General features: G+C 29.0%; 1 pseudogene; it reads left to right on the top strand.

Annotated features, from left to right (window-relative positions):
* Positions 1-8,242: 8,242 nt before the first annotated feature.
* Positions 8,243-9,742, top strand: LOC146886086 (uncharacterized; annotated as a pseudogene).
* Positions 9,743-12,400: the final 2,658 nt, after the last annotated feature.

Genomic DNA, 12,400 nt, shown 5'->3' with positions numbered 1-12,400 from the left:
ATATAGTAATTATTTTATGGTTTAATTATGTTTTAAGTCCCTGACAAAATTTGAAAAATTTCAATTGTGTTCTTGGTCAATTTTTGTGATCGAGTACTCAATAAATTTAATTTTTTTAACGGATTTGTCTCTACTAACTTTTTCTATTAAGTGGGTGTCTCTTAAGTCTCTAACGTATTATTATCTTGTCATGTCACTTTGTCACCACATGTAATTTTATTATTTTATTATTTTAGAAATTCATCATTCATAATTCATCATTCATAATTCATCATTCATCATTCAATAATTCAATAATTCAATAATTCAATAGAACAATAATTGAATAGTTCTATAATTCATAATTCATAATTCATAATTCATAATTCACAATTCATAATTCACAATTCATAATTCATAATTCATAATTCATAATTCATAATTCATAATTCATAATTCATAAATTCATAATTCATAAATTCAATTTTAAAATTAGGATTTTTTGAAATAAAAAATTTTGATATATGTAACAACCTAAAAAATGGTATTTTATAATTAATATTGTGTTAAAAATAATGGAACTAAATTATTTTAATAATAAAATACTTAAGCGCAAACAGAAATTTCATACATGAGTTTCATTACTTTTAAACATTTCATCAGGTATTTATATGTGTGGATAGAGTACCATGTGGCTTAAGAGATGTTTTGACGTTTTTAAAGTCAGTAGCAATTTCATCAGGTAAGGGAAGCTAGCTTTAAATTTGTGCTTAATTGAGTGTTTCTGAGTTGTGCATTTTCTTGAATTGATGAAGTTTGAATTGGTATGATTTTGGTTGGTTGATTTTGTTTAATTGAAACTGTAATTCTTGTTATATGTCATTGATTGATTTGGTGGCAATGGGGAAATGTAGGATTTGATTCATTGTTCAAATTGATATCAACTCCTATGATTCAATTTCTTTTTTAAATAAATACATAACGGGAGAATATCAATTTGAGCTATGAAACAAGTCTAGATTGTCCAAAAACCTCAAATTGCATTTGCTGATATTTGATACAATGATGAACCACATAATGGCACCGTTGAGCGCCAGCTTTTACGAGCTGATTGGCGCTGAGAGTTGGCTTGGTGGCGTTGAGCGTTGGAGACCACTATAAGTCTGAAAATGATTTAATTATATAGGGAGTTGAGCGCTAAATTTTACAAGAGAATAAAATTGAGCGCTGGCATAACTTGTATCACCAAAAGTTCTTGGCTTCACAAGTATAACTCAAGTGCACTTATCCGGATAATATTGAGTCTAGAAAAGTTTGGTTTATAATATAACATGTTAAGTGTATCGTTAAGTTCCTTCTTATGTTTGTATTGTTAAATCCCTTTTAAATGACTGTATAAATATATTATATCACTTTGTGGATTTATCTATCTTATGTTATTAATTATGGACTTCTTTATTTAGTATTTTCACTATTAAATGAGATTTTACAATATATTTTCAATTTTTATTCAAAAAATAAAATCAGAATTTTATAATTATACAATTTTGAATGAAAATAATAAAATTATAATTGTCCAAGGGTTCGATGTAAGATTTTTTTTTCTCTTTAAAATGCAACTAAAAATCCATTTGGTTAAATAAAAATATTATTTGAGAAAGTTTGTATAAATTTTATAGATATAAAAAGTAATGTATTAATTTTATTGAAAAATTTATTAATTACATTATATTGTTTTGCATTAAAACTTTTGATTTAACTAAAAATTTTAATTTTATGTTTCTATCCTACCACGAACTCTTAAAACTACTAAATTAGATACTAACCTAAATGTATATTTTAAAAATCATTGTTTTTTGAAAATATTATTTAAAAACTAAAGTTGCAAGTATTTATTATCACTTATCAGCATTTACCTTGTTAGAATTCAATTTTCAGCATTTAAGAAAATGTAAAAGCAACTTCTAAAACATTGTTTTCGATAAGCAATCAAATAAACGGTCTTTTTCAATGTAGAAGTTTATAAGGATTTATCAAAAATAAAATTATTATGATTTTATGAAATAAAATTATGATGTATTTTCAATAAAATTATTATGATTTTATGAAATAAAATTATGATGTATTTTCAATTTTAATTCAAATAATAAAATCATAATTTTATAATTATATGATTTTGAACTAAAATTATAAAATTATAAATTTTGACAAGATAATAAACACCTTAGCCTCTTAATAATCACATCATCCAATTAATAAAAAAAGTTAACCAGACTCAATTGAAAAAAAAGAAATTCATTGAATACTCAATAATATTTCATTCAATTTTGTCTCTAATTACCATTATGTGCTATTAAGTTCATAAATGGCATGAGTTCCATACATAATGAAATATCTTTGTTGAGTTAAGATATCTTCATTTTTTTAATAATTAAACGAAATTATTAATAAATAATATTGTAGGTATTCTTTTATTGGTATGTTATTTTATTATGTCAAATTATTATGACATAACATTTTAATAAATGTAATGATTTTATTATATATGCACTATCTTTCTATATAAATGGCTATAAATTTTGTTTTAGTTAGAATAATGTTATTGTATAATACTACAATAATTTTGTTATTCATATCCCATGTTTTGTAAATGGACAAAACATTAGAAGGCTTGAATTATTATGTTTGAAATGTTTTTCAAAGCTTTTTATAATGAGTACGAAACCATCATCATTGATAGCTTTTAAGTTGTTTCCAGAGGTATCGGACTTTAAGTTTGATCTAACTAATGGATACTGTTTAACTTCGTTTCAATATTGAAAGAATTGTTTGGATTGATTAGGTCTCAATGAATAGGTTATGTCCTTGTCTTGCTTTCATTATTTTCACGATATTGTGTTTGATAAAGCAAAGAGAGTAATTGTTTTTTTTTTTTTAGAATTTGAAATGATGATAAAATATATTGTTTGCATAAGAAAATTTGACAAAAAATGAAATTTTAGAATTTGATTAGAGTTGTTAGATTACTTAAAATTAAAAAAAAAAAATCCAACTAGAAAAATAAGAATTCAAAAATTTTCATATTCTTAAATTTATATTTTCATCCTTGTAGTTTGGAAGCTGGATTTGTGTCGATCCAATTTAACTTTGGTCTGACTAGACTCGACTTGACCTAACTTAATTTGATATGGTCATAGCCTAATGTCTTTGGCCAACACGAGCCCAACTTAACAGTTAAACCTAATCCGATTTATCTTGGTTAGAGATGTCAAAATCGGTTAGAACTTGTGGACCAACCTGATTCACCATAGGTTCGGACCGGGTTGTGTTGAAATTTTTTTACTAATTTCAGTACAGGTTAATTTTTTACTTGACCCATCAACAACCCATCTCACTGAGGTTAAACCTGTAGTGAGTCGGGTTGGTGAGCCAACCCACAAATAAAGAGTCACACAAGTTTTTTTTTTATTATGTTGGATTTTGCATGTGGGTAAAGATGTAAAAATGGGTCCTAACCCGTGAACCAATTCAGCTCACCATGGGTTCGAATCGAGTTGGGTTGAGAAAATTTCATTTTTTTCAAAACTGGCTTGAACTGAATACGGCTCACTTAATCTACAGGTTAAACGAGTTCGAGCCACGTTGAAGGTTGGTTGACCCGTAACTAGGGATGTAAAAAATAATTCGTACCTGCGAGTATCCGTAGGTAAAACTCGCAACGGGTAAGAAATAGATATTGTAAATGGATACCCGCAGGTAATGTGTACGAGTATTTTTTATATCCACATGTTAACAAGACGAATACGAATATCATAGTATTTGTACCTATGGATAAATACCCGCTATACTCTAATTTAAATTAAAAAAATTTAAAAAAATTATTAAAATATTAACCCATTGATTTTGAATGGGTCATTTTTTGTTAATTGGTTTTAGAAAATATCCATTTATTTGTAAACTGACATTTAACACTATTTAAATGGGTTATCTGGACTTTGTTTACAATTTATGAATGTTATATATTGTATTTTATTTTAATTTATAGTTAAAACATGTTGTTAAATATTTTAAGCATTTTTATGTAAATACTCACAGGTACTTGTGGATATCTGGATATTAAAAAAACGTGTAAATACCCACATAGCGAATACATGCACTAATATAGGGATGGATACGGGGCAAATATTTATCTAGCAGGTAGAGTATGAGGGAACTACTACCCATTACCCTTAACCCACCAACAACAACACTATAATTGTTTTTTTTATATTTTTAATTTTTATTTATTATAATTATTTACTACTTCTAATTATATAGGTTCACAATTTTATACTTTTACTAGAATGTTGTTCAATAATATTTGAATAGTTTGAATGTTTAATTTATTTGTTTGCCAAGTTATATATGTTGATACTTTAATATTTAACCACTATCTCTATAGTAATATTTCAAGAATTAGCTGAAAACTTTGATTCCACTATTATAAAAAATAAATTGAGTTAATTCATTTTCATTGTAATGCAATAAATATATAAAATAATTACAAAAAAATAAATTTTCGTAAGTTAGCCAACCTACTAACCACCAACCTGTGGTGGGTTGGGCTGGGTTGCAAAATTTCTGGCTCACCAAAAAGTGAACTGGGTTGAGCTGACCCATTTTTAACTCAACCCGTGGTAGCCAACCTGTGTGAACTGAGTTTGCGCACTTTGACACCCCTACATTTCGGTCGGGTTGGATAGTTTGTAATTTATTATTATAGTAATTTGTATTTTTGTGATTTTGGTTTGTATTTGAAGTTAAACATCATTTTAGATTGTATTAAAATTTGTTTAGATTTTAATCAGAATTATAATTTAGTCTTTTATGACCGAAGAAAAAAATTGTATTTTTTTTAATTAAGTCAGTGCGTCAACCTGTTTAACCTACCAACCTGTGGTGGGTCGGGTCTAATTCGATTTTTTTTAACTCGCTAATAAGTGAGTCGAGTTGGATTGATTCAATTAATGGTCAACCAATGGTGAATCGGGTTGGATGACCTGTTTTGATTGTTCTAATCTAGGTACCACTTGTGCGTCACTGTCCTTGGACCCAGCCTAAGTTGGAGGTGAATAAACTACTGTAATTTTTAAATTAAATACACTACTTCATTTTGCACTTTAGACCACACTAAAATATACTACAGGTCTATAAATGTCGCTTAAATATATTAAATACAACAATTTTATAAATGTGATATAAAGTAAATCAAGACCCACATTTATTTGAATGTTGTATTTAAAACACGGAGGCTAAAAAAATGTGGTTCGAAAGAAACTGAAATCCACTTTAGGAGTTTTTCTTCTTTTTCCCTTGTGTTAGATTGAAAAATGTCTCCCCATTCTTCAATGTTGCACGTTTATTGTTGCACGTTTACTGTTGCACGTTATTGTCTCTCTCGTTCACGGTTGCACACCATTGCATCTCCCTCGTTGATTGTTGCCAGTCCAACTACGTTGTGCAACTTCCTCTCCAGTTCAACTATCGCGACTTCCTCTCGAGTCCAACTGCGTCACAGCTTCCTCTCCCATTCACTGTTGCGATTTTCGTTTCTCTAGTAGTTGAGCCATTATTTCTCTGTTCTTCATTTTCGTTTATTACTTGTCGTTCTTCATTGTCTCTAGCGCTCATCGTTCTTCCCTTTTGTAATTTTGACATCTCACATTCTAGGGCTTATCTCTTCTACATCCCCAATGCTTGTAGTCTCTTCACAGTTGATTGGTACAATCAAGGTTTTTCTCTTACCTATGCAATTTAGTGTTTAGTCCCTGATTTTGTTAATTTCTTTGAATTTGGTTTAATTAATTTTGCTTGTGACTATAATTGAGGGTTTTTTTTTTGTTCTTTGAGCCCCGTGCATGTTTGAAATGGTATAAAGTGTTTTGCATCTACCTCTCTGCCTTATCTTTTGGCTAACAAAGAAAAAATCTTAAACAAAACTATGACACAGTTAGTGATGAGATTGAGATGCTAAAAATGAGAGAAAAAAGTGCGGCAAAATATGCTCATAAGAGTGAACCGTGAACGTTTCAGCATTAGGTTTGTTAGCATGGATATGTTATTGCTAGGGTGCTTGTTCATTCATTCATTCATTAATGTAGCTAACATAGTGGGGATCTATAAGGGATTCCTTTTGTGCTACTCAGGCTTGTGGCCATGTCTTCATCTGAAACCTTGTTATTGTTGTTGGCCATGAATTTTGCTCACATAGTACTCCATCCACTCCTCCTCTTCCTTACAACCTCTATGCAAGACATGCTCATGTTGATGTTGGACTTTGAAATGGAGTCTCATTTTTCATTATTTTTCTGCAAATCTCATTGCCAATTCATTTTACAAAACTTTTGGCTACTTTCTTCAACCTTCTTTCAGTGGAAATCTCAATTTCTTAACTTTTCTAGCCTCACTTTTAATATGACAGACACAAATGAGAGACTTTTAGTGGAAGACATGCCTGTAACAGTAGCTAAGAAACCTTCTAAAGATTTGGGGAAAGATTATTCTGATGATCTTGATTTTGATGAGACTATGTTTGACTATATGGACTAAGAGGAGGATGGCTAGTGTTGATAGAATGAGTTTTTGTAGTTTGGATCTTTTTACGTAACAAGATGCAGAATTGTTGTTGTTTGTGTTTTTTTGCTTTAGTTTGATACAGCCAAGCATGAATAAGTCTCTCTATTTTTCAAGCAATTGTAAGATAACCTTTTAAACATTTCCTCATATAATGAACGGGTGTATTGAGCCTCTTGCCTTTTTGTTGTTTGTCTCTATTTAAAATTTTGTTATATGTTTGGTTGTACAAATTGTTGTTGCTATCATGAAATGTGGTGAATAACTTTTAGAATTTCCTTAGCAAAAGTTCTTTAACTATCAATTGAGCTACTATAGCAAAAGTTCAAAAGGAGAGATTCAAGTCCTTATCAATTTTTGGAGTTTTTTTATAGATTCAACAGGACTAAAGATCGTAAGAATGAAGATACCAAAGAATGAAAAGTACCATAACAGCTCCTTCTGGTACGTTTATATACCTTATGGCACTTTGTTTCTATTTTACTCCTTCTCATATTGGGGATTTTTTTTTTCAAACTTAATGTTTTCTATTCGACTTGGATGTGCTAGTTATATAACACTAGGTGTTTTTATTTGCAATGTTATAGTTTTGGCAGGTCTATATCAAAATTATGAAAAATTTTAGAAGAATACAATTAGCGAATTTGTTCTGCTAATTCAACATAAATATGTATCCAAGAACCCAACTTCATAGTTTTGTTGAAGCATAATGCATTGCAAGTTAAAGAAGAAGTGTATTGGATCTTAAATTGATTTGTTTTATGTTGCAGGTCAACTTTAAAGAGGAATATATAACAGTGATAACGGTGATAAATTAATTTCTTATTACACTAACACAATCTATCAAATTTAAGCTCGGAATGAAAATTTGGCTTCCAAATTGTATTGCTAATTTTACTACAGATTCTTGAAGTCAATGAAGCAATTGAAGAAGCTACAGATCGTAGTTGAAGATCTCTAAGACTCATATTTTGTGTACAACTTTAATAGACTCATATTTCTTCCAAGCCACATTTAGGTTCATTTATGTGACATTTCAAGGACACACAAAATCTACAACTCTAGAATAAGCTTGAATGCAAAACTTAACACTATCTATTCTTCATCTCTTCACCACTTATCTATTTATTGTTCTTCATATCTTCATCACTGGTCACTTATATGTATTTCTTTACTTGTTAGTTATGCTTAATTGCATTTTTTTCCTTACTTGTTTTTGTTCTTAACTTCCTAAAAGGGTAGATGAAACCTCAAGGCAGCAACATTCAAATGAGTGCTTCAAGTATGGAACTTCCTCAAGTAAAATCAAGCAAAGAATTGCTAAGGAAAATGCAAATTAAACATGGAAAGATGACAAGCAACCAATGTGGAACTATTAGACCTAGAATTGCCACTGAAACACAACTAAACTTGCCTACTTTTAAGTTGCATAACCATGCAAATTTGGATAGGAGGCTTAGCTCAAGAAATGAGAATGGGAAACTCAAGAAAAAGACAGCAAATGTAGTTGATAAGTCAAAGGAAAAGCTACTACAAATTGAAAGAGCATTCACTCAAGGCATTAATTCAAGTGTTGATCAACAACCCAATAAAAAATGGAGTGTCACACGAGGAAAATTCTAAGAAAAGGAGATTGTTTATGAAAGGAATGATGGTAGATGATAACTCAAAATCTAAGGAAGGACTAGTGATTGAAGATGTTGAATCAATGACAAGACAATGTGTTGCTCCTAAGGATACAAAAACAAAATTGGGGTCAATGTCAATTGATCAATTTCTTAAAGAAAATGGAAGCATTGATGATGAAGAAGAAAATATTGAAAATGGAAGTGAGGAGGCTGAAGAATATGTTGGAGAAGGAAATATATCCCAAGATAAAGATGTTGAATTGAATGAAAAAGAAGGTAAATATTTTATTATTAGCATTTGACAATTTGTTTTTCATATGTAATATTTAATTTTGTGAGTTGAATTTCAAAATAGGGACAAAGAAGAAAAGAACAAGAGGACCAACTCAATGCTTAGCAATACACGGAAGATCAATGCAAGACCGTCCAAAAGTTGTATTGGACGCGGATGGAGAACCTATTGGTCCGACTGACAAAATTGTAACTGGCGTGAGTTATTTCCTTGGCACAATAGGAGGAATTCAACCTTTTGTCCCTTGATTTACACAAGTTTCAAAGCTCTACCCAAAGATAAAGATAATAAGGCTTATATATGGACATATGTTCTGGTATGAAAACTAAACTTATATTGATTTGGCTACATAAATATTTCTTAAAATTCATCCATTTAATGTTTTTTTTTTATGTAGGAAAAGTTCAATATTAGTGATAAAGGAGAGAAAGTTGTATTTACTCGTATAAATGATGCATGGAGACGTTACAAAAGTTTTATCAAGAAAAAACAATTTTCAAAGTACTCCACATTGAAGGATCGGCTAAAACATCGTCCTTTATTCCTTTCTGAAGCTCATTTCAAGCAATTGCTCAAATATTGGAATACTAGTACTATCCAGGTAAGTTTATTTGATGTCTTATTACGTTAAAGTTACGTGTTACAATCTACCTTGATTGTTATTTTTCTCTTATCCTAATATAGAGCATTAGCGAACGAAATGTTGCAAATAGAGCTAAGCAAAAGTACATCCATCGCATGGGACCAACTAGTTTTGCTAAAATTCATGCTGAATTGGTAATATATTTCTACTTATGTCATCGTATGTTTCATATCTAATGCAAAAATATGCTAATTGACTTTTTTTTCTTATTGTAGCGTACCAAGAAAGAGGTAGGAGAAAAAGTTACTCAAGCTAAAATGTTTATTACAACTCGTCAACGTCGAGAAGGCCGAAAAGGAAAAGAATTGGATGAAGAAACACATAATGCTATTGTATGTTTACAATTCATTGTATAGATTCTTTTTTCTCAATATAAATAAATCTCCTTTATTCATTACCTTTTTTTTTTATTAGATTAAGCTTCAAGGTTCCATTCAAAACGCAAGTGATTATGTAGAACAAACATTTAAATCACTGTTTGGAAAAGAAAAGCCTGGGAGGGTACGTTGTTACGAAAAGACTATGACACCATCACAATTTAGGAAAAATGAAGAAATTGTTGCCATCAGGAAAGAACATGCAAATTAAATAAGTGGTATGGCAAAGGAAATACAAGATCTACGAGCAATTGTAAATTTTGTGGTAAGGCAACAAAATCTAGATTTAGATGAACAAGACTTAAATAATATGATGGCACGTGTTTTAGGCAAAGAAAGTAGTGCAACAGGGCCATATTCATTTGCATCAACCTATGATCCATAAGTAAAGAAAGTTCTTAATTGTACTTCCATCATTAATATCAATGTAAAATACCCAAAAGTTTAATACTAAGTGGGATATGGTTAGGATGTTGCAATAACTACTTATTGATGCTTTAGACTCTTAGCAACCAAAATATTGGTATTTTGTGCTTATTATAGGTGTTACATTAGAATAATACTATACTATAAACTCTCAAATCATGTTTGTTATTTAACATCTAGGATACATTATGTAAGAGAAGAATCATGATGAGTATAATGTTACATTTTAGGTCTCTACTTCACTCATGAACATGCATTTGTTGGAACTTTGACATGATTGAAAACATGTGATTCAGTGCACATTTACATGTTAAATTTGACTTAATTAACTTGTTATAATGTATAATATGTTGGAAAAATGTGATAATATATTTTGGTGTTGTTTGTAGCTAGAAGACAATGAAGGCTATAAAGATTATGAAGACAATCTTATAGAATAATGATCTTTGTTATGTAGCAAAGAAACATCAGACATATTATATTTTAGCTTTCTAGCTTTAACTTTGAAAGGTTCATCCTTAGTAATGACTTCAAGATAGTTATTTTAATAGTTTGCATTCTAACATTGAAATATATGTATGAATGACAAATTAGTAATTATGAATATTTTGCGTACGAATATTGTTTGAAGTGTTGATATATTGTGGTGTCTAATTGTGTAATATTGTGATTTGAAGATGTACACTTTTTTCATATTGAACTTTTCTATAAAAACACATTTTAATAAATGTGGCTTAAACTCAAAGACAATATTTATAAGGGTGTGGTCTAACCTTAATATGAAAAATGTTGTCTATTGTAAGAATATTAAGCCACATTTTTAACAATATTGTCGCACTAAAAACCGTGGCCTAATACCTACAACAACGGTCACCTAGATTACGCCTAAGAAACTGTTGTCTAAACTTTAGCCCATGATTTTTCCGGTTTAGGACATAGTTTTTGTGGTGTTGTCTAAAATACTTTTTGTTGTAGTGATACTTTTCCTAATTTTAAAGTTGATATAAGAGTTAAAATTGACCTATATTGTAGTGTATACAAAAGATAGTGGTTGACCTTGCATAGCAACATTTAATTGATTTACTACTAAAAGCTTTCAAAAGAACTAAAAAAAGTTATTTAAGGCAGTTGAGAAAAAGACTTCGTAAGTCCAGTAGGAGTCATATAGAGATCAACATCAAAAGCTTCAAAGGTTCATCATTATGTACTTAGTTTGATATGTAATTATTTTGAATGTGAAACTATAATGCATATGAAATGGTAAGAACTTCAATTTTGTGAAATTACAATTAAAATATAGTAAATTAGTAATTATATTTTTACTTGTATTTGTTATAGGTCCACATAAGAGAAGGAATCGTTTGAAACAATGAATTATGAATGGTATTGTTTATGTCAAGCTTAATTCAAAATTGACTAAGGAGAAAGAAGATAAAAGAAAATCATTTGAGAAGTCTAAACTTGATGATATTTCATCCACTGTTGAATGGTTTATGAAAGATGTGAAGGGAAAGACAACTAAAATATAAATTTAAATGATACTCTGAATTCAAATAGAGATCATGAACACTATTGAAGAAGGTAATGTTCTTGTCATACTACCTACAAAAGAGGAGATGTTGTTATTGATGTGTTTCATGAAGAAAATATAGCTAATGAAAAGTACTTTTATTTTAATTTGAATAATTTATATTAAATGAACTTAAATTTGATGAATACTCACAAAGTGATTAATTTTGTTTTATTTTTTAGAAAATAAAATCTATTATCTCTATTATTTGGTGAGTCATTTGTGATCATAGTCATAATTTCAAATTTTATTATCTTGATAATAAACATTAATTTATTTATTTAAGCATCCCATTATGTAAATCCAAGAAAACAAAAATATTGAAATTATGTTATGAAAAATAATTCAAAAGAGATTTTCATGATAGAAAAGCAAGCATCTATCATTTGTAAGAAAAATACTTCTCAAAAAATTATCACTAATTTTTTATCCTTTTAAAGATGCCAATAAGGTAATCAAGGTGATCATAAAAATAGAGACACGTATTTTTATAGGGAAGTGAAGGGGAGAAAAATTATTGTTTAAAATTATTTTTGATAATTAAAAGATAATTAAATTATTTTTAATGATTGCTTTTTATAATTAAAACAATTATTTATGATAAAAAAATGCTAAACGATAATATGCCAACTTTAAATCATAATTTTCCGTGTGTATAATTTATTTTTTCCTTTGTAGAGAAAATACTATATCAGTATTATCATTTGATTTTCATTACTATTATCAAACAAGAAAAAATATATATATCATAGACAATTTTCTATACAAATAAATTATAATCACTCATTAAAATTCATCCAAATATAAGTCCTATAGGCTTCTATTAATTTTTCCCCTTTAATAAGATTCAGTGATGAATAATATTTTGAAGGA

This window comes from Vigna unguiculata, chromosome 5, assembly GCF_037176805.1.
Source record: "Vigna unguiculata cultivar grain cowpea cultivar isolate G323 ecotype 2 chromosome 5, ASM3717680v1, whole genome shotgun sequence".
NCBI classification, from domain to species: Eukaryota; Viridiplantae; Streptophyta; class Magnoliopsida; order Fabales; family Fabaceae; genus Vigna; species Vigna unguiculata.
The sequence above is the reverse complement of the archived record's forward strand: the minus strand, read 5'-3'. Positions and strand labels throughout refer to the sequence as shown.